We start from the raw sequence: 24,005 nt of genomic DNA on the forward strand, positions 1-24,005 counted from the left end.
AGTGCATCCCCAGAACAAATAGAAGAGAATTAAATTCTAAAAATATAAATTGAGATGAAGCTAGAACAGAAACTCTCGTGTCCTGTATCGATAAAGGATAGTAATCCCCCCCAGGATTTCTATTAATATAAGACGTAATGATAGAGAGAGAATCCCTTAACATCAGAAAAGATGAAATATCTTCTAAATATTCCATTAAGGAAATGTAAAATATTTCCAAGATATATAAGAGAGTCTTTCATGTGCAAGATAGAGAGAGACAGAGAGAGATTAATATAAATTGAAACGCATGAGCCTATAACGATGTACGTAATGCATATTAAACATCCAAACTGAACTGGAGATGCAGAGTCCAAATAGTAAGCAATGTCATCATCTGTCTGTAAGCTTAAGCCAACATTTTATAGGAGTAATATTCCATAAATTCTTAACCGCCATTTCTTTTCTAAGTCAAAATGAAAGAGATGAAGTCAACTATATGATCGAGGTCTTTTATAATTTATTTATATTTTCAAAATTGAGTATAGTAGGTTTGTTGTTTGTTATTTGGTTTTTAGGAGCATTAGCAACTAAGGCCATATTGCTCCTGGAATATGCGGTGGTCATTCCCTGACCTTTCCACATCCTCCGTATTTGGTGGTGACAGGCTCGAACCCCGGTCTAATCAAGAAGCGTGTGTTACGCACTGCTGCTCCTTCCCACCTGGCTACGGAGGCGCCGGGGTGTATAGTAGGCGATTAGCCTCTGATGTGTCTGATTTTTTGCACATCTCCTATACATATTGGCATTTTTTGCCATAAAAACAGACAACAGCTTTGTTTTGCTGTTAATTTTTTAAGGAATATTAAAAATTCCAGATTATTTTTTCTCTATTGCAGCTATCTACACTGAGTTTTCAGCAGTAATAGGAAACGTATAGACTAAAAAGGAGCTAGAACAGCTTCTGTGAAAGTAATCCCCTTATTGATACGCTAATTGGCAGACGATAGGCACAGTGGGATATACAGTATTCGACAAAGCGGGACAAAATTTGGTATGGTGGTGTACCCTACAACGGTGATGAAATGAGGAGACACTGAGAAACTTCGGATATATAAGGGGTATTTATAGGGGTTGTATAAGAATTACCAGAAAGGTCACATTACAGAAGTCGATACAAGATCCTTGAAAATATGGTCACATGACACAAGATCACCTCAAACGGCTAAAGAGCCTTGACTGTGGTGAGCCATGCTCCATATAAGGTGGCTATAAAATTATGTGGCAACATCCCTTTCTTCTACCAGCGCCAACTTTAGCTCACCAAGTGACCGACGAGTTGCGCAATGCAGCTCCCAGGGGCGTCCCACAGATGTTCGATCGGATATAAGTATTTAAGTCTAGTGCTGAGCACGTCAGTCTTCGGATATCTTCAGTTTAGAGATATTCCTCCACCAATTGAGCTCTACGTGCAGTGGCGTTGTAGTGCATGAAACGAAAATCTGAGCCAACTGCATCCCTAAAGAGTCGCACATAGGGTTCCAGGATCTGTTCTCGATACCCCTATCTAAAATATGAAGAGGGGTGCAGCCATTGATCATTATCCCCCCCACAAGAACACCGCCTGCACTGTAAGTGTCGCGTTTTCTGGTGTTGGATAGATGATACCACATTCCTCGTTGTCTCCAGAAGAAATAACGTCTAGAATCTGTTTACAGGCCAAAACGGGACTCGTCAGAGAACAGAACTGTACACTATTTGTTAAGGCTCCAAGTCACGTGTTCATGGCACTATTTTCGACGAGCTCTGTGGTAGTTTGGGGTTAATGGGATAAAAACCACTGGCTTCCTTCGTAGAGTCCACTTGAATTGAGCTTTCTTAACACAGTCCGGTTGGAAATGTTTTCACCTGTGGCCGCAGTAACCCCAAGAGACAGTTGATGACAGGACATTGTAGGGTTCTTGCTGTGAGAGCCAGATAGTAGTATGTTCTGGTTGGTGTAGCCCTCGGGCTACCTTGGCCAGCTCTTCTTGTAATGGTTCCTCTCTCCTGAAACTGCTTCCCTATTGCCAAGACGACATTGCGTGCATATTAAGACAACCCTGCCACCTTCGCCTGGACTGCCAGTCTTCAAGTCATCCAACGGCTCGCCATCTCCAAGGATTATCTAAACGACGACTTGCCATCCTGAGTACTGGAGATGTGGCTGTCCCACTGAGCAATCCAAAAAAAAAAACGGAAATGAAATGATGTGGTCGCAAGCCGTGTTTTTATAGGCATAAATAATTTGCATAATGTGCGGTTCTGTAAGGTAGTAGATCGATGTCTATTGGATACTTGGAATTTGCATGCCAGGCTGCCTATTATATTGAATATTCGCCTTGGGCAACACTGTTCACATTAAAATAATCATCAAAAACATTTTGTACTGTTAATTTTTTCGAACAGGATAGTAGCCACCTATCGATCAAAACCTGCAATCGAACCATCTTCAAACGCGCGTTCCCTATTTCTCCCCGCGAATTGATCGATTGTCCGATCTAAAATTAAGGGCCGGCAGACATAAAGCACTTATATTAAAGGAGGGACATAAGACTATTCAAGTAACATGCGATATAATTTCATTTAATCATCCAAACAAAGCATTGGCATGAACGTTCACCACAAATGTAGTAAAAGAACAAAACATAGATTGCCTTCTTTTAAGAGATAAACCTAAAGAGGTCTGTTGGAATTTAAGAATAAAATCCAGTAATAAAGCATTACTTCCTTCACCACACTAAAACCATTGAAAGCTATTTCAGAAGTTGAACTTTAAGCGACATTCTATTTGTCATAAAGACATCTTAACTGTTGGACAATCCTCTGAGAGGTATTTAAGTGACTTCTAACACTATGTTAGTCTTGTCAGCGTGGTATACTTTAAGGAATGTTGCTCTCGAAAGAGGGAAAATATTTCAAACTCACTGAAACGCAGAGACAAGAGGCAGTAAAGGATAGAAAATGCCGATGTATGGAAGGCAATGCACTGGTATTCTTCAAATGGTCACCCTTACAATGTATTATCTCTATTCGGGCGTATACTCATCGATAAAAAAAGAAAAGAAAAGTTGCTATTTATTCTACCACGACCTCTGGAGGACAACTCATCTTTTCTATCTAGGTAACGGAGACTTTTGCAAAAATAAGGGTTAGCAAGGGCCATTTTATCAACTGCACGTCAGCTTCATTTACCAAGAAAACACGGGCAAAAGGAGGAAACATGCCAGAGTAAGGTAACCTGTTTGTAGCGAACTTTTTTTCGATCGATACTGAGAAGAATATAAGCCTAAATCTTCGTGGAATGATTGATGTGATTTTGTAAAACCAAGTGACGAATAAACGTGCCAAGTTTAATCCTGTCTTCCCCTATTCCCAACTCACAGTTCGACTTAGAGTACCAAGCATTCCTTTAACTCATTGTCACTCAAAGATACGCAGATAACACCGGGTTAATCGCACTGGAATGAATAAATAAGAAATGGTGAATGCTAAAATGACTGCTCTTTAAGAAAGATAAGAAACTAGGTTTAAGTGTGGCCAATTGTAAAACCTATCAATGGAATTCGAAGGTGATTACATATGCCGTTCATAGATGGCGTTGATCAGCAGAATGAGCCTTTATTCGTAGTCATGTAGCGAAATAAATGATGTAATTATTAATGGGATACCCAGAGGTCCTCTTTAATTATATAGTGGGATTGCCACTTCTTTGGAGAGGTCAGAGTTCGAGTTCCATCGAAGACAAGAAATTCTTAAAGGGCATTTCAATGGGGGCTGAGTTAGCCGATCTCAGGAGGAGGGGAGGGTTCCCACATACTGCAATAAACAAAATAGACGCAAGGGTTCAGGCAACAGAAAACTCCATGGCAACTTGTATAATACTTCTGGATAGTCAGAGCACTTTGTATCCAGACCGTGGACACTTTGTAATAAAGGAGAGCATCAGAGGAGGTACATGTAACCAAGGGACTGAGAAAGGACTAAGGTCCTGGTGTTCTGCGCCTTATGACAGAATAAATTTCTTAAAAATTTTATGGTGGTGTGCACGTACTTCGATGAGTGTTGGAAGTAAAGCCCAGACCCACCCCATCTACTGGAAAGCAACATACATATTCAGGGCCTGATCTTTAAATATGTAAACACTGTATATTTTATGAAGTAAGAGGAGACTTCATTCCTCTTGAGAAAAGGAGGAGTTAGTAGTGAACCTGAAAGTATAGAAAGCGTTGACCATCACAGCCAAATGATTCTGCAATGAATTATACACAATCTCTTGAACATGCATTAGTAAAGAAAAATTATCGTTCAATTTTATTCAAATATCATTATAATAAGACATAGTAAACTACAAGCACCTTCATACACATGCATGTACAGTGTATTAAGTCAAAAATATCGATAAAATAATTATCATAAATATCAAAAATATATTATCTGGATTATTTCGAAAAAATTTAAATGAATATTCGAATATTCATGTTTAGGGCTCTATTTAATGCATCAATATTTGAATCATGCATGTTTAGGGCCTCACATCCGGTAACAACAATACATATTAATTAAATTGTTTGTTAGGAATTGAGAATATTAAATTATGCATATTCAGGGCCTTGTTATTTTCAAATTACTCTTCATTATAAAACTTATTACTAATTAAATATGCAATTATAACATTTTAAATGTGTAGATTCTTATAATTAATAGGTGAATTTATTTTCGCTGTATTATTATATACAAATTATCGTTATAAAATAACTGCTTTTAATACATAAACTCACACATACATTATATACTCCTTGTAGAACGTAACTTCCGTTTTCTAGCCATTAGTTAGGTTTAACTGATACTGTGGCCATCTAGGGGCCAGTTTAGGTGATAGAGAGAATGACTATAGCAGATCAATGTATTACAGCCGTTATTAAGTAACTCAGGTGATAAAAATTTCTCTCGCGGCTCTCCAGTGACTAATGGTAGATTAATGTAGTGTGGATAGGCAGCTCGTGAGACTGCAGACGGGCCAAAGAAGTCATCACTGATTTACTGGGCTGCTAAAAATTAGCGATAACATCAGTATCGGCTTATAGATAGGGTGGCTGTCGATGAATCATAGTGGAAAAGCTGCATCCAGTCAGTCGTCGGAAATTTATTTCCAATTAGCATAGCAAAGGGGTTCAGATCAATGACGTAGAAATGAGAAAGTAATGGTAGGAAACGGAAAGCCATTATTGGCATCGTTTGGTGTGCTTGTGTACAGCCGCCTGGCCATCTTTCCTGACGCTTTCAAGAGGGGGAACAAAAGAAGGATGAAGGAACCTCTTCACTAATGCAAATACAGTTGCTGAGGTATAATGGTGAACGTATGCTGCATGCTTCATAAAGTCGTTAACACACTTTTAGATTCTGATAAACAATGGCCGGTTTTTGGTACTTTCGCAACAATATTTGGCATGTTGCCAACATGCCTAAGATAAAGAAAAGAAAACCGATTTTATCTTTCTCTCCCCTTCTTTCCTGTGGTGAAATTCCTCTTCTTTTTTTTTTTCTTTTCTTTTTAATTCTGACCAGATTTACTATTAAACATTTTCGAACTGAAGACCCCAGACGCACATCCAGGTTGCACCAAGTCTTCCGACTTTCCAAGCCAAACTCTACTCTAAGTGTGGATCGATCGTTAGAAAAATAAATCAGCTACATAACGCAAGAGAAACAACCTCAGCTGATATTATCACGCTGCTACTACTATAAGTCAATGGAAGGCCTGCCATGAATTCCATTGATCTATCCTGAAAGCTAAGCAACAAGTTCGTTAGAAATTTACTACAAAGTTTTAAAGATGCTGGAACCTCGTAGACAAGCGATTCTACAATCATTCAGCAAATCTGCAACTCTGACCTTGGTAGTAATGAAGGGGATCATGAGACAAACAGTTTATGATAAATTGCCCTAAACCATGACACCCACTACCGGTCTTCATTGCTTCCATCAACCATACAGGTGTGCCTACTATTTAATATTGTCTAATTTAAACCCAGTAGCGAAACTACCAGGTCCACCATGGTGGAGGAAAGCTAAGAATCAAGGGGAATCGAAGACTAGTACTGTATGTTTTTTAACGAGCATAGGAGTCCGTTTGCAGATTTAGCGGAGGTTACGAGAATCTATAGTTTCGCTAAGCCTATTGATCTTTTGCGTCACCAGCTTAATTCACAATTCAAGGATGTTTAAATTGAAGTTGATGGCTTCAGCATTTATTGAAACAGATCTCCGATAAACAGAATCAACAAACAGCAACGCAATGGACACTGGGAATGATAAAGGCATGACGGACAGAAATTAAAGAATCATAAACAGAAACACAAGCAAATATACCTCCACCCCCCTCAGCAGTTCCAACTAATCGTCAGTATACTCCCTTCTGTTATCATAGCGTGTCAAATGGAAGAGTTTATGGAAGAATGGTTATATAGTGATAATCCGACATGGAAAATCAACAAAAAGTCGTCCAACTTTAATCCTAACCAAAGAATCTTTGCACCAATCAATAAACGACAGCTAGAATTTCATATGCTAATGAAGAATTCGTTTGGGATAAAGGAATAATCGCATTCCGAATTAAAAGAAAACAAAAAAACAGTATTATTGTCTATTAAAGAGCGATTTTCTCTTAAATTGTCAGTTCAATAAAAGACAGATAAGTGGTGATTAAGAATGAATAAAACGAAAACTGTTGGGGATGGGTAGGTATTTACGTTCAGCAAATAAAAACAAACTTAAGTATGGCATCAACGCGAAAGTCTCTTCGCTATCGATGACAATAAAATGTTTTCGAAGAGATAATTGGATGGATTTGTCTTAAACCGTAGTAAAAGAAGAAAAAGGATAGAAAGTTCTTTACACATGAATATTTATAAAGATACTGGCTTTTTCTTGACTCTGAGGCAATAAAAGAAATGGTTTATAATAAGTTAGAAAATTTCCCAAGTAAAAAAGCATTTTCTTTTCTGTGCGTGCGTGTGTGAGTCTGTGCGGGTGTGTTAATCACGACAGGCTAAGTTCCAAATATAGAGGAATAGGCCGTTTCTTTAAGATGTGTTTCGTTACCTTTGCGTTCAGCCCCAAGCCCTAAGGGAACAATTATCTGAACTCTACACAGTCGGTAACGGCGTGATTTGCATTCGGGTGTGTATGTAAATGAGTGCCTTTTCTATGCACTTCACTAAAACTTCTCCTTTCATTTCTTTCATGTGGTCCCCATTTAAAGCATATTTGAGTGAACTTTTAATTGGCTTCACTCTGATTTAGGTTTTTTTTTCTTGGCATGTCACTTGTATCGGAGCTTTTTTATATATAGTATTTTTTACAGTAGGTTTCTTGTCCTTACAAGAGACACCCGTTTGTAAAGGATAAAAAAAAGTACAACTGTCATGCAAAGTCACGTTAAAATATCTCTAATGTGTTAAAAAAGAGGAGGAGATAAATATTAAAACAGCAAGTCTGCAATCTGTTTGATTAGGCTTAACTTTCATGTACTTTATCCTAGCATTCATAAAACACTGAAACTGCAGTTCATTCTGTACTCTAAAAGGCAATTCAGCCTAACTCTAATATTGATATCCAGTATATGACTTCGAACTGCGATATTAGTAGCTAATTATACTAATAGGTAATTTCTGGTACAATTAGTATTAAATTTAATACTGCTATTGATAACTGAAACTTATAATACACATAAAATCAGCTATTTTAGCATTAATAAGTTTTACTCTTTACTTTTCTTGTGTAAACTTTTGTTTACTTTATATTATTAAAAATATTTAAAAGTATATAATGTAAATATAAATATAATATATTAAATTTAAAAAAACTATTAAAATATCTTTTATATCCTGTGTATCTCAACGTCCTGTTGTTCGACAAAACGTAGTCCGTCTCATTTTGTAACGGAAACTTCTGAAATATTCCGTGTATTTGTTTCCAATTTGTAATTATATAATTACAATTTGTAATTATACGTAGTCAGTTATATAAAAATTTACCCCCGATTTTTAAAAATGAACAAATTTAATGTCTTGCGCATTAACGTGCCACATCACATCAAGAAGGCGGAAGATTACTGTCTCTGAATACGTTGTGTACATTTGGTTTTTTTTGTTAGGTAGTGAGTGACACGTGATTTTTTAATTAAAATATTAACAGTAACTTGGTACATTTTCAACAACTTTAGTGTGAATTTAAATATTAATCGGGAAATGCAAATTTATTTTCTCTAAGACTGTACTTATAATTAATTTCTTATAACAAGAATACGAAAATATCTTATATAAATATTAAACCCTGTCTCGAAGGCAGGGTTTGTTGAACAATGCAATTACGTAAACATGCTCCCATCATGCAGTTCGTATAATCAACATATTTTAAGCCAGAGAACAACATTAGGTTGTTTAAAGTCAAGGAAGGATGATATTACTACTATTTTGTTGATTTATTATAAAAACAGCTTGTATTCGTAAAGGTAATTCTGAATAATTAAATATAATTTTATTTTCTTAAATATTTTATTTGATATATTTAAATTTATTGAAATACCTTTTTATTTCTAAATCACACTAAGGCACAGAAATTTAAATTCTTCTGCGCTTCTCTAGTGCCCCTTTCAGGAGAGATAATCCTGGAAGGGGCACTAGAGAAGAAATGTAATTTCGCAGCACTGTGCATGTTATGTTCAAAATTTTACTGTTATCTCGTAACCAATAATATATCAATATTTAACTTACTTATATCAAAACATTAATTTGTTATGTCGTTATGTTATTGGGTGCTGCTCTGCAATGCTATCAGCTTATGCAGTAAAGTTATGTTTTACTTAAGACAATTACCTGAGGGGGGAAGAGTATTTCTGTCTTGAGTTGATCAAGGGAGACTAGCTGCAGCAGAAACTTGTTTATTTTGCAGGGAGATGGCTATATTGCTCTGTAGAGAAAAGAAGGTTTTGCACTACAGGGAAGGGTGACTAAAATGGATTTTAGAAACTAGGAAGGATAAAATTTATAAATGAATAAATAGTTTATTAACCGAATCGAAGGTAAACCCTGAGTTAGAAATTTAGGTAACTCCATATTTGAACTTTTAAAATACAAAATTAGATGCTGTATAAATTTGCTTTTATTTATTTATTCGAGTATTTATTTATTTATTTATTTATACAGCAAATAAACAACCCATTTCTGTGTTCTAAAATGCTCAAATTTTGACAGCAGAAAGTGGACAGACTGCCATTTCAAAACTAGGAGATGGTTGTTTTTGATTGAATGTTTTGCAATTCTATCATCCAGACGTCTGGAACGAACTCCTCAGATCTGTGGTACAAGAGCATCAGGTATGCATAATTCTATAAATCATCCTAATTTTTAATGGATTGTTACGTTGTTAGAGAGTTATTTTTGGAATAATAGAATTTAAATTAATTTAATACAGCAAGGAACGGTTTCTGCTTGTTTTGCAAGCGATAGTTTATTTGAACGTTGAAATCTAGGTCACACACATTATTTAAAATACAACTGGACGATACAAGAGACAGAGAGAGATAGAGCGAACGAGCGAGCACCATCATCTGAAAATCAATCCCGCATAACATTTCCGGTTTTGATTTTTTTTTTTTCTGATATTCATAACTTGAGAATTTTTCGTGATTGTAATAAGTCTTCAAAGGCATGAAATTAAAACTACAGGAAACTCATTTTTGAAGAGGCCGAAGATTCTTTGATAATGACTTGCCTATCATATGCTCGGATGACATGCATTCCCTTCAGAATATACACAGTATACCTTGTGTATATTTTCGCTAATTTAAAAGAAAAAGAAAAAAATATATGTCAATGGCGTTGTTAAAACTAATGAATGTTTATACAGCTAATAATCAGAAAAATAAATTACACTGTTGGTTCACAGCTTTCGAATTGTATTAATTAAAATAAATAAGCATTAAGTAATAATACAATGATTTATTTATTTATTGTTTGATTATTATTATTTGTTTATTATTATTATTTATTGCAAACATATTCTTTTGATGAATAAATAGCATTCTTTTTTTTATTTATTATTATTACTCATTAATTAATAATAATTATTATTTGTTTATTCTTTATTTATTTATTATTTTGTTATGCGAATTTTTATAAACCACGCTTCAGTTATTCACCTCGATGTTCACCAATGTTCCATTGGTGAACATCGAGGGCGCTGTAGTCGCAGAAGGAACTGCATAATGACGTCATTTCCTTAATTGTGCATAAATCGCTAATCGTAGCAGTAGAAATGGTATTCGGTAACAATTATAATATTATTGATCAGAATATGAGCAGTTTTATTAAATTATATATATTAATTATAATTAATTTTCACTAATTGGGTTGAAGTGAAGTATATTTTATTACTAAAGTCCATAGAGGAAATGTGGCATTGTCTATTTAAAAAAGCCTTTTAATAACAACAGAAAAAAAGAAAATAAATAAATAAAATAATAATAAATTGCTTTAAAATAAATAAAATAATAATAAATTGCTTTAAAATAAATAAAATAATAATAAATTGCTTTAAAATAAATCTAAAATAATAAACGCTGTTATCTATTATTTATTAAGCTCTGGTTTTAATAAAAAAAATAAATTATTACCATAAATGAGGCGCAGTTAATAAAATTATTGTTTTTACTTATATATCAAAAATAATTATTTAATTACTTGTATAATTTAAATATATAATTAACAGTAACATAGTATACTTAGAAACAATAAAATTAAATTTTATTATAAAAGTTACACACCAAATAAAGTTTATTAAATCAGCATTTTAAATTGAATCATAATAAATCATTAAAAATATTACTTTCGTTTATGTAAATAAACAGGATTAAATATGTGATGGGGATGAATGACTATTAGATGGATTGATTGAGTAAACCTTATCTGAAGTGTCTCAAAAAATACAAATTTATTAACAATCTTCGCACGGGAAGCGTAAGAAAAGAATAAAAAAAAGTCCCCTTGGTTTTTCTTCTTCTCTTGTAATTAAAACAAGAACCTGCAATGGAACATCGTTTCCCAAGTAAACACTGCAAAAAAGTTTTGTATCGCAAGAGCAAATCAACAGTTCCTTAATTACTAAGAGAGAGATACAATTATCTTCGGTTCGGAGCTCGTACTCACTCCGTTTTGTCTTTTATTGTCACGTTATCCATTCTCCCCCCCTCTCAACCCCCCAGCCAACGCCAAAGTAAGGTCACGCTGGGAAATTCTAAGCAACGTAGTCATACGAGCTTCAAATGGTACACTTTATTATTATTTTTTTTTCTGTTCCTTCTCCTGTTCGTCTAATTATGTAAAGTAATTATTCGTTACAATGATTGGATGACAGGGTTATTATTAAAGCATCCTGTGCAGTTGCGTGTTAAATGCGGCCTCTCTGAAGGAAGGTTAAATGTCATTAGCGAAACACGAATGGCTTTAAGTGTACTCCCAGAAACGGCCAATCTTAAGGAAAACTCATCTGCTGTTTACATAATCTTTCTGTCTGTGTGTGTGGGCGCGCGTAATCTTATGGGGGTACTATTTACAATGGAGTGTTTCCGTGCAAATGAGATTGTACTATTTTGATTCTAATCAAGGCAAATTAGCAGTTTCATGAATACGCCAGCAAAGCTCTTTTTATTGAGTCTTCTCGCACTCTCACACACACGTTGTTACCTTCTCTCTCTCTCACTGTTAATATTAACAGTTGCTTGGCTTGTTGGACCAGACGTTGACCTGGATGGTTGTTTCTACATGATAGAGTCATCGAAATACTATTGAAATCAATCACGAGAAATACTGGAGAAAACTGATTTCAAGAAAAGGAGATTGGAGTATTTTACACTGAGAAAATTGACTTTTTCTCCCCTGGCTAAACAGACAAACCGACCTCTAGAACGCAAGCATTTTCAAAATACTTGCGGTTGTTTATGACTAAAATCTGTGTCTGATATTTGCTTTCTTTGCCTATTTCTCTCTTATCCTCCTCGTCTTCTTCATTGTCTATAAATGTTTCTCCTTCGTTATCGCCCTTTCAGTCTATTTTTTATATTACATTATAGCTGTTACATCGAGCTCCTTTTAAGCCTAACTAAGCTCTAAACTCTTTGTTAAAGCTAAGAATTAAAGTTGACAAAAGTTTGCCCGGCTGAATCCTACGAGCTTACTGAGACAAAACATTTTGCTAAATTTTTATTGACGATGCACCTCTCAGTATGGAATACAAAAAGGGTGGTTTCAAATAAAAGTTTCTGTGGTGGGCCGTAGATTTAGAAGAAAATTCCAAGATTTGCGAAACATTGTACGGTTTAATCATGAGCAGACACGCAATTTTGAACAGCGCCAGGCAATTTGAGAAAGTTCTTTGTCTGTGGTATTGACCACATTGTTATTTGGTTCTAGCATGGCTCGTTGGCAACGCCATTGCAATAAGGATTTTTCATCTACGAGATACAGTCTTACCTTTGTCTTGGCGCCTCCATAGCCAGATGGGAAGGCGCAGCAGTGCGTAGCACACGCTTCTTGATTTAGACCGGGGTTCGAGCCCGTCACCACCAAATGACCACCGCATATCCTTGAGCAATATGGCCTTTAGTTGCTAATGCTCCTAAAAACCAAAAATAACAAACAACTACCTGTATGTGTGTCCAAATAATTTTAGTGATATGCTGATTTTTTAACAGTGATTTGAGTTACCTAAATGAATTAATCTTCTAAGATTTTAAAGAAGTGCACATGGCTGCGTGGTTTACCATCTTAAAGATTAAAATGATGGCAAAAACTCTTGAATATAATAAGAATTTTTTTTTATTTAGAAATGTCACATACAAGGTTAAAAATGAAACGAGAATCGTTGCTTACCAACGCAAGATACTTTGTTGTTGACATGCGCCTTACTACTGCACATGTCAACAACATTCATGTGCTGTGGCTTGTTTTTTCCTCTACTGATCAGTTGTTTCGCTGCAATCGGTTGTTTTGATTGATCTGTGCCTTCTGAAGTGAACCAGTGCAAAAAACAAGATCATGACATTTGAGAATCCGCCTTATGCACCAGATCTGGCACCGTGCAACTTTTTTCTGTTCCTAAAAATTAAAATCCACCCCTATTTGAGGACTTAGCAGACATTCAGAACACAACACAGAAATTAAAGACACTGCATAGGCACGGCTGGAGAGTACTTTGAAGGGGATAAACAATGAAATTGTTGTATTTAAAAATATAAAAGATATTTATTTTTTTATAACTTTTAAAATGTATTTTCATATTACAAAAAAGGCGTTGAAAAACATTTAAATTTGTAATTAATAACCTTAAAGAAATATAGTTAAATTTCATTACGAATAATTATTGAAATTAATGCAAATTAATTTTATATTAATAAATGGAAACAATAAGCTTTTTGTGCTAAACTGGCTCATTGAGTTATTCTTAACAAACTCCCCAGTGTTCCTTTATGAGGCCAAAGTATTATCGGGACATAAACGCATTTTCATCAATCCCCAAATTCTCACCTATCCCATGATTATATTAATTCAAACTTGCAAGTCGCTTAGCAAAGTGCTCTACTTAGCACTTTCTAACTTTAATTAGATCCTTATATTTATTATGTTTACACTAGAAAATCAAGAATCTTAAACAACATTAGCATATCTGTAACCTTGTGGTATCTATTTTTCCTTATCGGCGATGCAGTTTACAACAACCTGATACCGACTGATATTTTCTTAATTGCCTTAATTAATCTCTTAACACGGCCTAATTAATTACTTTACTTTGCTGAATTCATTAGCAAGTTAAACGATTGAAATGAGTTAATTAGTTCATTTGCATACGTTCATATATTTTAATAAGGAAAACTCGTTTTATAGTAACTACTCACCATTAAGATGAATTCAGTAAATTAAAAGTATTTATACGTAATAGATGTGGTGTGCCAAGGGAATATTTTTGCTCGAAAGTAAAATTCTGATTGCGTTAAATGGTGTCACTGTTGTATTTAGTTGGACCCGACCCACAACGAAAGCTATTATCAAGTAAAATAGATAATTTAGTCGTATTTTATAACCAAAAATAGACAATCCAGTTGTCTATTCAATCAGATATTTGAAATGAATTATGAAATCACCTGATATGAAAGTCGCTGGTGGCAAGATCAGGGTCTTTCTCCAGATAACTAAATTAATTACGAAATTTAAATTTTTATCGCTGTTATTAATCTCTGATTTTTGCGTGTACTTGGAAATAAACCAATCTTTGACTATATCCGAATATACAGGATTCGTTTTGGTTAATTGGTGCAAAAAAGAAAGCAGGTTTGACTTCGAGAAAATGCTTTTGCTTTCTATAAAGCCGTTATTTGTAGTCAGTCTTCGTGTGGCAGCACTGGTATCATTCAGGAGAAACATCCTGACTGTTTTATTTCTCTCTCTGTGTCTCTCTGGCTGCGTGTCTGTTTGTTTAATCTCCCAAAGGGAAATGCTTGTGAATACACAAGTTTCCATTGAAGCAACAATGTTTGATTATCATAATTTTCCAGCCGTCTCTCCTCAATGATAAATATGCTTCGGCAAAGTCGCATTGCTTTAAAGTCTTTAAGGCACAGTTCACAAAATGTTGGGGTAGCAGTTTTTGAAAAAAACAATAGATTTTGTCATCTTGGTCTAGCTCAAATACACACAGAGTTCTGCATACGAATGCAATGTGTGCATTACACATGATTATATGACGTTGCTCGATGATCAAATCGATTTCCCAAACACACAAGGTTTGTTCATTCTTTATCTCCAGCGTTTGCCAAGCTACTATTTTCATTTCCATCGACCGTATTCGTTCTGAACTTAGCGACAATGGGTATAGAAGTGCTGAGCACAGCAGGGAGGCAAAGGACCTTAATATAGCTACGTTAGCCACGCCCATTAGCCTCTTTCGCTGGTAATCCATCATAATTAAAGCGGTCTCTCTCTCTGTCGATCTCTTGTAAGGAGATCGCCATTATTTTAGCGAGAAACTGACATTCCAAGATCAGGAAAAACTATGTCCAATCAGATTCATCCATACAAAAAATGCTGACGAATATAGTTCTATCTTACTTTCCACATAAAATAAAAAAAATCTTAAAGATAAACCAACACGTGAGTCAATAAAAGTTGCCTCTTTAAGTCCAGAAAACTGTCCACGGTTCATTTTTTTTCTTAACTGAAGAGGAGGAAAGAGTCTAGTATCTTCATATAGACAACGATAGGCCTAAGGTAATCTTATTAGTACAAGATCTACAGTACCCCAAGGAATAACAGTGATGGTGGAAGATAAGCAAACGAAATCCCAATCATAGCTGATGATCTTTGCACACGCAACTTCAAGAGAAACATGCAAAGAAAAAAAAAAAGCAGAACCAACACAAATTGCAAGTTCATCGGCAGATAAAAATTCTGCAATTTAAAAATCACAAAACATTATCGTATTATTATAAATAGCAACGTAATGTAATGAAGCGTGAGCGTCCACGAGGCATTTCATTCCCTATTTTTTTTATTTAGAATTACGAGGGAAATTGTGGGTTGACTTCTTCCTGAAGAGTGTGAGACGGGTTATTTCTTGCGTTCACAAGAAAGAGAAAAGGAAATTAAAAAAAAAAAAAAAACTAACTCACTTGAGAAGTATTAACTTCAACATTAAGGGAAAAAAATCTTTCATTTTTTATTTGCCTTTATTTCTCTTGTTAAAAAAAAAAACTTTGATCACCCTCATACGTACCAATTATAAAAATTCATTTTTCATTCACGTGGATAGAAACCGATTTTAATGACCAATCACTTGTCCCGCTTCTGACCCACTAATGGATTAGCAAATTGACATAGTTAATTAAGATTTGCAATAAAGATAATGAAAGATTTGCAATAAGGGATCTATAGTTAATTAAGATATTCCAGTTCAGAACCCTTACATTCCCTTAATTATAGACACACTTATCTAACTCCAAGCAATTTTCATTCCTTTCGAAATTGACAGTGTTAATTAGCAGTGATTTGGTTGTATGGTTCCTTTTCAAAGCCATAATTGGCATTTCCCAATTTCCCTTAGGAAGAGGGACAATAAAAGACTATCGAGGCCACACCTACTCATATTAACACATTCAGAAGTCCCTAAAAATTCGACTGGATGCATAGAACTACGATTCTTAAATCTATTTAAGAACTGGAACTGTGAAAAAAGTTTTCTTAACAGACGAGGAATCGTTGTAGTTCACTTTAATCTTACATCATTGAGAGGAAATGTCTTTAAGGCAGACTCCATTGATTCCTATAGACTTGCATTGATCGGATATGTCTGAAACAGCGGGTAATTATAAAAATACGATACATAATATTTAGCAAATGATTAAACTTGGTCAGAAAGCGATTTACTGGAGGGTGTTTTTAATTACTTGTTTTGTTCTCAGCTATCTGGAATGGTGGTGGAAAAAAAAAAATCACAAAACCGCCTTCTGGAATGCGAACGGTAGCTTAATTAATTTTCTCTCTCGTTCTGAATACTGTTACTTTCCCAGTCTTTCAGGGGAACTTCTATTCTACTATTCCTCCCTCCCTTCCTCCTTTCCCCCCTTATTTCAGAGGGTTTTCACGCGCTTTAGACAAAGACCGAGCATGTCACGAAAGAATGATAGGAACGCCCCATCGTCTGAGTTCTATCGGCTCTCCTTTTGTGCCAAGTAGTGGCAAGAGGAGTCTGTAGAGCACTGGGATAATTGCCTTTCTTCTTTAGGCAGGTGTATACATCGTCCCACCTGGTTACTCTCCCACACTCCTATCTGATTTCCGCGTTTTCCGTTCCTTCCCCGTCTTCCCTCCATCTCCAGCCTTGTGAATGATGCACTTCGATAAACAAACGGGAGGGATGAAACCCACTATTTCCTCCAGCAGGCGTATTCCTGCTTCCATTCTACCTTTGGAACATTCAATGGGCGTTGGTTTTCTTACGCGGATGTTCGAACTTATCTCTAACACCGCACCGGGCTATGTGAGGTTACGCTACACAAGTTTGTATAAGTTGTTACTGTTCGATTTGAAAATTTTAGGGTTGGTGTCGTGCAAACTGTCAAAGTTTTCTGGTTTGGAGATCCGCTAAACCAATCCTATTATGACTGCGAATGATTCCCCCCCCCCAAGCACACTAACTCCTACTAGAAACGCCAGGTAATGTTCTACAGTCTAAGTTTGCTAAGATTGTCTGGTATTTCCCTAAGCTCACTGCATAACGTATTTAGTAGACAACCCTTCTGTTGTTTGTAGATCTACAACACTAAAATAATATCCTAATTTATCTTAGGACACTCTTAATTCGATACTTCTTAGGGCCGGCCCTCGATTAAATTGCGCCCTTGGCGATTATAACAGGTTTACTTCGAAGTAGTCATATCTACTATAGCGCCATCTCTCAGCGAACACTTGAAGCATAATGTACTGTTGCTGCTTGAATATCTTTAATATTTTTCAGAAAGAGGAGGAATACCTTCCTGGGATGATCGCAAATAAGGTCAGGGACTAAAATAAATCCTTTTAATAAAATACTTACACATCATGCAATGGTGGTGAGCCCTCAATGAAATTCGGATCCAAATAAACCAATTATAAAGATAAATTTCGCTCTGGTATAACTCTTACTTATATTCAAACAATTATTATTAATCTGTGCGTGAAAAACTCCCATTTAGTCAATAAAATTATAGTTGTCCTAATATCTGATGAGGGACCAACAAGTCCTTAAACAAGCTTTCATGGAAGTGTGGTGGCATCTTTTAAATAAACTGCAGATTAACGTTTCGGGCAATGTCACTTGTTTGAAAGTAGTGCATTATCAAGGCAACTCGTTGCCTTCATATCGAGTTGCCCTGATATTGCACTACTATTATATACGCCCTGATATTTGTTCTGCTGCGATCAACAGCACCATTACACTTTGTGAGATGTTGCCATTGGAACGAATCACGTGATAACGTGACGTAGCACTACTGTTATACTTAAAGTGAAAGCTTACGACGCCTGCGCAGAAGATGAATCTCAGTATCGAAGACTCCATTCGGAAAAATCATTAAATTAGCTATGACTGAATTATCACCTTAAAGTGGCATCTTCCTACGCATGCGTTTACTTTTATCTCGCCCCCCCCCCCAAAAAAAAACTATGAAAGTTTTCTGGTTGACAGCGACAAGGGAAAATTATTCCATGCTTTTAACCATAGATATTTAGCTGCATATTTCCATAAAGTACATCTATTACAGATTATGTCTAGCAACAATGAAAGCGGTACTAGAGATCCGACATTATCTGAGGCGACCATCCCTCGAGACACGTCTATTGCTATTTCCAGCATGTGTCTGACATGAAATAAATGCAAAATTTATTTTTTAACCGTGCGGTGTTGGTATTCTGAAGTGACAAGAGACATGGATAGCCAAGAGGGAGAATTCACTTCCACGTTATAATGGTGTTTCTTAAACACATTCCCTGCTATAGTAATGCCCCCATAACTTTCCGATAGTAATCTCTTCTTTTATAGGAGATATGCAAATGATTTTTGAAGATGGTGATGGAAAATCGAGGATGTGGAAAAATGAAGTAAAGATTTTTCCACATCCATGATTAGTGAACGATGTTTTTGCCTTTAGAAAAACATATTCAGTAATTCTTTTCGTACGAAGATTTATGATTAATGGAAAACATCGGTAGAATTGACAAAATAAATCAAAAAACTTGAAAACGTCATAAAAATGAACTGTGTAGAATTTTGCTTAGAAAATTACAAAAAAAAGGCTTAATGTGGTAGTGATGGAACCAACCACTAGAGGGTTGAATTAAAATATATAAATAATTGTACAGAATAAGCTTACCAACCACCAGAGGGCTGAATCAAAAGCATTCTTCATAGATTTAAATAAAAAAAATACTTCTATATAATTAATTGTAAGAAATTTTACTTTGAAAATAAATAAAGTATTGGTATTATTGATGTGCATTCCAGACACCAGGTGGACTGAACGTTCTCGATTTAAATGTAAAATAATAATTCTTATTATCATAGAAATGATTTGAAATTCGCCAAAAAGGCTTAGTGCGGTAGGTTCAAACCAACCGCCAGAGGGCTGAATTAAAAACATTCTTCATAAATTTAAATGCAAAAATATATAAATAATTGTACGAAATTTTATTTTGAAAAGAAATGACGTCATCAGTGACGTGTACCAGCTAGAGAGGGGATGGGGAAGCTGAAAGGAAAATAATTCTTCATAGATTTAAATTTAAAATAAAAATTCTTATTCATAAATAAGTGCACAGAAATTTGTTTTTAAAATAACAAATAAAGGCTTAGTGCAGCAGTGCTGTGCAGATCAACCACCAGAGGGCTGAAGTAAAAAAATAGAATTCAACCATTACTCATAGATTTAAATGCCAAAAAGTGTTCCAAATAACCTTATTTTATAAACTGATACTAATAGAATCTCCGGGTCTTAAATTTACATTTTTTAGCCATTTGCTTTTATTAAAAATAGGGTTTCTCTGTGTGCATATACCATTTGGGCTTCGGCATCTACCATCCTGCATGCTTCAACAAAGCAGAAGCATCAACTAGATGAAGCAACACGGTTATTCGTTACGGAAGGTTGACATCCAGATAATAACACTCCTTCTGCCTACCTCTGTGGCTGTTAATGATCATCTCATACAGAGCTGTCAGTGATCCTTCACGGCGTGTGAATAATGCTGGTTTCAGGCAAAGTCTCCAGAGAAGAATGGAAATTACAGAAAGCGAGAATATGGAGGGCCAAGTAGGATTTCTCAGATAAACAACCTTCTCTCACGAACGCTATTAATATCTAGGGTGCACGTGGATGACAGAAACACTTCGGACTATCTCGTCATGACGTTGAAATAGCGCCACTGAGAAAGAAACGGGAGAAACAGTGGGGAATCGTTCGCAATATACTTTGATGGAAACATTTTTAACGCCAGGTGGCGCTCGTTCAGTATTGACATTCGGCTAAAATCATTTAATTATGACACGCGTCAGTTTGTACTGAAGCTCATGTAATAGAAATCTTTGCAGCCTTGAAGGATGATCTAATAGTTTTTGTAGTGCATTAACCCGTTAACAGAGGGTGCTGCCAGCGTATATTCAAACTTTAAAAAATAATAAGCATATAAATATGGTAGCTTACTTAGTTGAAGTGCAGTTTCATTACATTGATCCATAGGTGGCGCTCTCAGCCGTGATGACTAACCGATGATCCGATGACTTATTTTTAATTTTCGGAAGATTTTTCTTGGTTATCCCTAAGCTTTTTTGCTCTAATTCCAAGCTCAAAATGCCTATTGAACATTGCTACTCGTACTAACGCAGTCCTCTTGCTAATAGGAATCTCAATGGATCATAACATGGATTCGTGAAGCTTTTGATAAAGATTCCCATGAAGGATATTTATATATACTGGAGAAAATTAGGATAAACGGTAAGATTCTTCGTTGGATCAGGGACTGGATCAAAGATAGGAGACAGCGAATAGTCATGGATGGTCATTCTTCAGGGTGGACTAATACGACAAGCAGTCCCTCAGGAATCAGTATTGGGGTCGTTATTGTCTCTCGTCTTCCTTAATGATATTATCAATATTTGCTGATGATTTATAGGTATGAAGAATGGCTAATGGCTAGAACCAGACCATGTTTCTTTAGAATAACTCAGATGTGTTGCACATACGGTCTGGAAATTGGCAACCCAAGTTCTAAATGTATGGATTTTCACTAGGGAACAGAAATCCATGAGTTACTTATAAGATAGGGAAAATGGAGTTTCGTCCTGGATCGCTTTTAAAGTTATCGAGGACGAAATGTTGATGTGCTTCAGGACCTTATATAAAGTTCCTGAAGAGATCAATAAAATGAATGATGAAGATATGTAAAATTCAATATATTCACTGGTAGGACAGAAAAGAACTCGGGACTACAAATATAATATCTTAAGGAGTAATATAAAGATTATAAATTAATAATATAAATAGAAGGATTAATACAGTTCCTGCCAGTGGTTGAGGTGGAGAGTTTGGTAAAATTCAAAGCGAAAGTGGATGGTTATTCTTTAGCGATTGGGGAGATTTTTTCTTTTCTGGCAGATATAGAAAACATCTGCTTCCTTACATCATTTACCAATTATAATAATAAATGAAAGACTGCGAAAAGTTGATTCTGAACACGCTTTATCGTCACGAGTTGCATCGGCATTGTACTACTTAAAATGAAAAATCCAAGTTTGTTAAAAAAAGAAATGTTTTTATTTTGTGTTTAATGATATAGATTTCTCAAATGGCTCGCTGTTCAGCTTCGTAATAAGTTGCCGCAGTCTTGCACTACTTCAAACAGTAATTCAGTATCTCAACGCAGTTATAGTATTTGAAGCAGTTCAAGACCGAAGTAACTCCCTATAAGGGAGCAGAGTACACAGTATTCAAATAAATAGCTTCTTCTTTTCAATAGAGAAGTGCTGACCATTTGAAGTAGCCCAATACCAATGCAACTCGTGGTTAAGGGAGTAAGTAAAGGTAAGGTAGGGTGAGCTGTAGCCATTGTCAATCCACTGGATGAAAGCCGCTTCAATTCATGATGAGGAAAGTGAACCCATAACCCCTCTCGAAGGCAGATTACGAGAAATCTTTGGCAAGGGATGCAAATAAAAACAGCAAAGAGTTCTTAACTTATGTAAACTCTAGAAGGAAGGGGATGAATCAGATTGGTCCACTTGATATCGATGGGTCAACTGTTGATGATCCTGCTCAGGTAGCTAACAAACTAAATGAATATTTTGCATCGACATTCACACATGAGGAGTTATTCAGCGAGGGGAATGACAGAGGTGTATTCAACTCTGGCAGTAAGCTAGAGAATCTTGTAATAACTGAGAGTCAAGTGGAGGAGAAATTGTTGAAGATAAACACAAGAAAGGCACCTGGGGTGGATGGGATCTATCCAGTTATATTAAAGGAGGCAGCAAAGGAAGTAAGCAAACCCTTAGCCATAATTATGAGAGCTTCCTTGGACTCAGGGGAAGTACCCATGGACTGGAGATGTGCAAATGTGACCCCAATTCACAAAGGAGGATCAAAGGGCGACACAAGTAATTATAGATCTGTTAGTTTAACTTCTGTTCCTGGAAAGTTAATGGAGGCACTGGTTAAAGAAGCACTGCAGGATCATCTAGACAAGACTTGAGTTATAGCTCAGACACAGCATGGTTTTGTTAAGGGGAAGTCTTGCCTGACCAAGTTGATTGGATACTATGATGCAGTCACAAAAGAACTGGATGCAGGGAATAACTTTGATATTATATACTTGGATCTTAGAAAGGCTTTTGATACTGTTGCACATGGAAGACTGCTGCACAAATTGGAGCAGTGTGGCACTGGAGGCAAATTGCTGCTATGGATAAGGGGATGGTTGAGTGGCAGAAGACAGAGAGTGGTAATCAATGGACACTGCTCATCGTGGACTAATGTTATTAGTGGAGTCCCTCAGGGTTCAGTATTGGGTCCATTATTGTTTTCTGTATTTATAAATGATATTGATGATTGTATATCAAGCTTAATATCCAAGTTTGCAGACGATACGAAGGTTGGCAGGGTTGTCAAGGACACTACTGACACTATGCTACTGCAACAGGATCTGGAAAGGTTGAGCAGGTGGGCTGAGAGGTGGCAAATGAAGTTTAACATTGACAAATGTAAAGTACTACATGTGGGAAACAGCAACCCCAGAGCAACATATCAACTCTGTGGTACTACACTGACAGTGGTAGAGAATGAAAGGGACCTGGGGGTGGTTGTGCAGGCAGATATGAAGTTCTCTGAGCAGTGCAGACGGGCTGCAAGAGTAGCTCATGGTGTATTGTCAATGATATATAGGAATTTTTCTAGCAGGGATAAGGAGGTGATTATTCCCTTGTATAAGGCAATGGTCAGGCCACACCTAGAGTACTGCATACAGGTCTGGAGGCCTCATTTCAAGAAGGATGTAGAGCTGCTGGAACGAGTACAGAGAAGGGCAACAAGATTAGTGAATGGAACAAAGGGGTGCTCTTACGAAGAAAGGCTTAAGTTTTGCAAATTACAGTGTCTGGGGACTAGGCACCAGCGAGGTGATCTGATAGAGGTGTATAAAGCCTTGAATGGTTTGAGCATGCTCAATGCTGATGGGATTCTTCCTCTTGCTCAGAGTAATCACCTGAGAGGGCATAAATTCAAATTGAAGAAAGACAGATGTAGGATAGACGTGAGGAAATTTGCCTTTAGCCAGCGGATGGTTGGTTGGTGGAACAGACTTCCATCCCTTGTCGTGGAAGTTGATAGCCTAAATAAGTTTAAGGCTCAGCTGGACAGGTATTTCGAGCGAACAGAGGGGTGAAGTGGAAGTGGTTATTTTTTATTTATTTATTTTTTTTTTGGCTGATGCTGCATAAGCTTGCTTTCTTGCATCAAATGCCTCTACTAATGCTAATAATCTACCAGGCTGGTCCAGTGCGGGTTGGCAGATCGACCTTATTTAGCAGTGAAGGGCTTGAACCCAGGTCTACTCAAAGAGCGTGTGCTACTGCACTCCAGTTCCTGACCACTCTGCTACCGATTAATTGTGATCCCTTTTGATCAAAATAGACTAGTCCATTTAGACAATTTCTGATTGGAGACTACTGCGCAACCAATTTTCAGCGCCAAGTACGATGAATGTCTTTCAACTCACTGAAAACTTATTTTGAAAGTTTTTCAAAAGAAGTTAAATGTTTTTTCAAACTAAATTCTGCTGGAAAAAAAACAAGTATTAATCTCAAAATAATTCCATTTTCATTAAACAAACTGAGGTAAAAGATGGTTGGAT

This window comes from Mastigoproctus giganteus, chromosome 4 (genome assembly GCF_048544385.1).
Source record: "Mastigoproctus giganteus isolate SK-2022 chromosome 4, ASM4854438v1, whole genome shotgun sequence".
NCBI lineage: Eukaryota > Metazoa > Arthropoda > Arachnida > Uropygi > Thelyphonidae > Mastigoproctus > Mastigoproctus giganteus.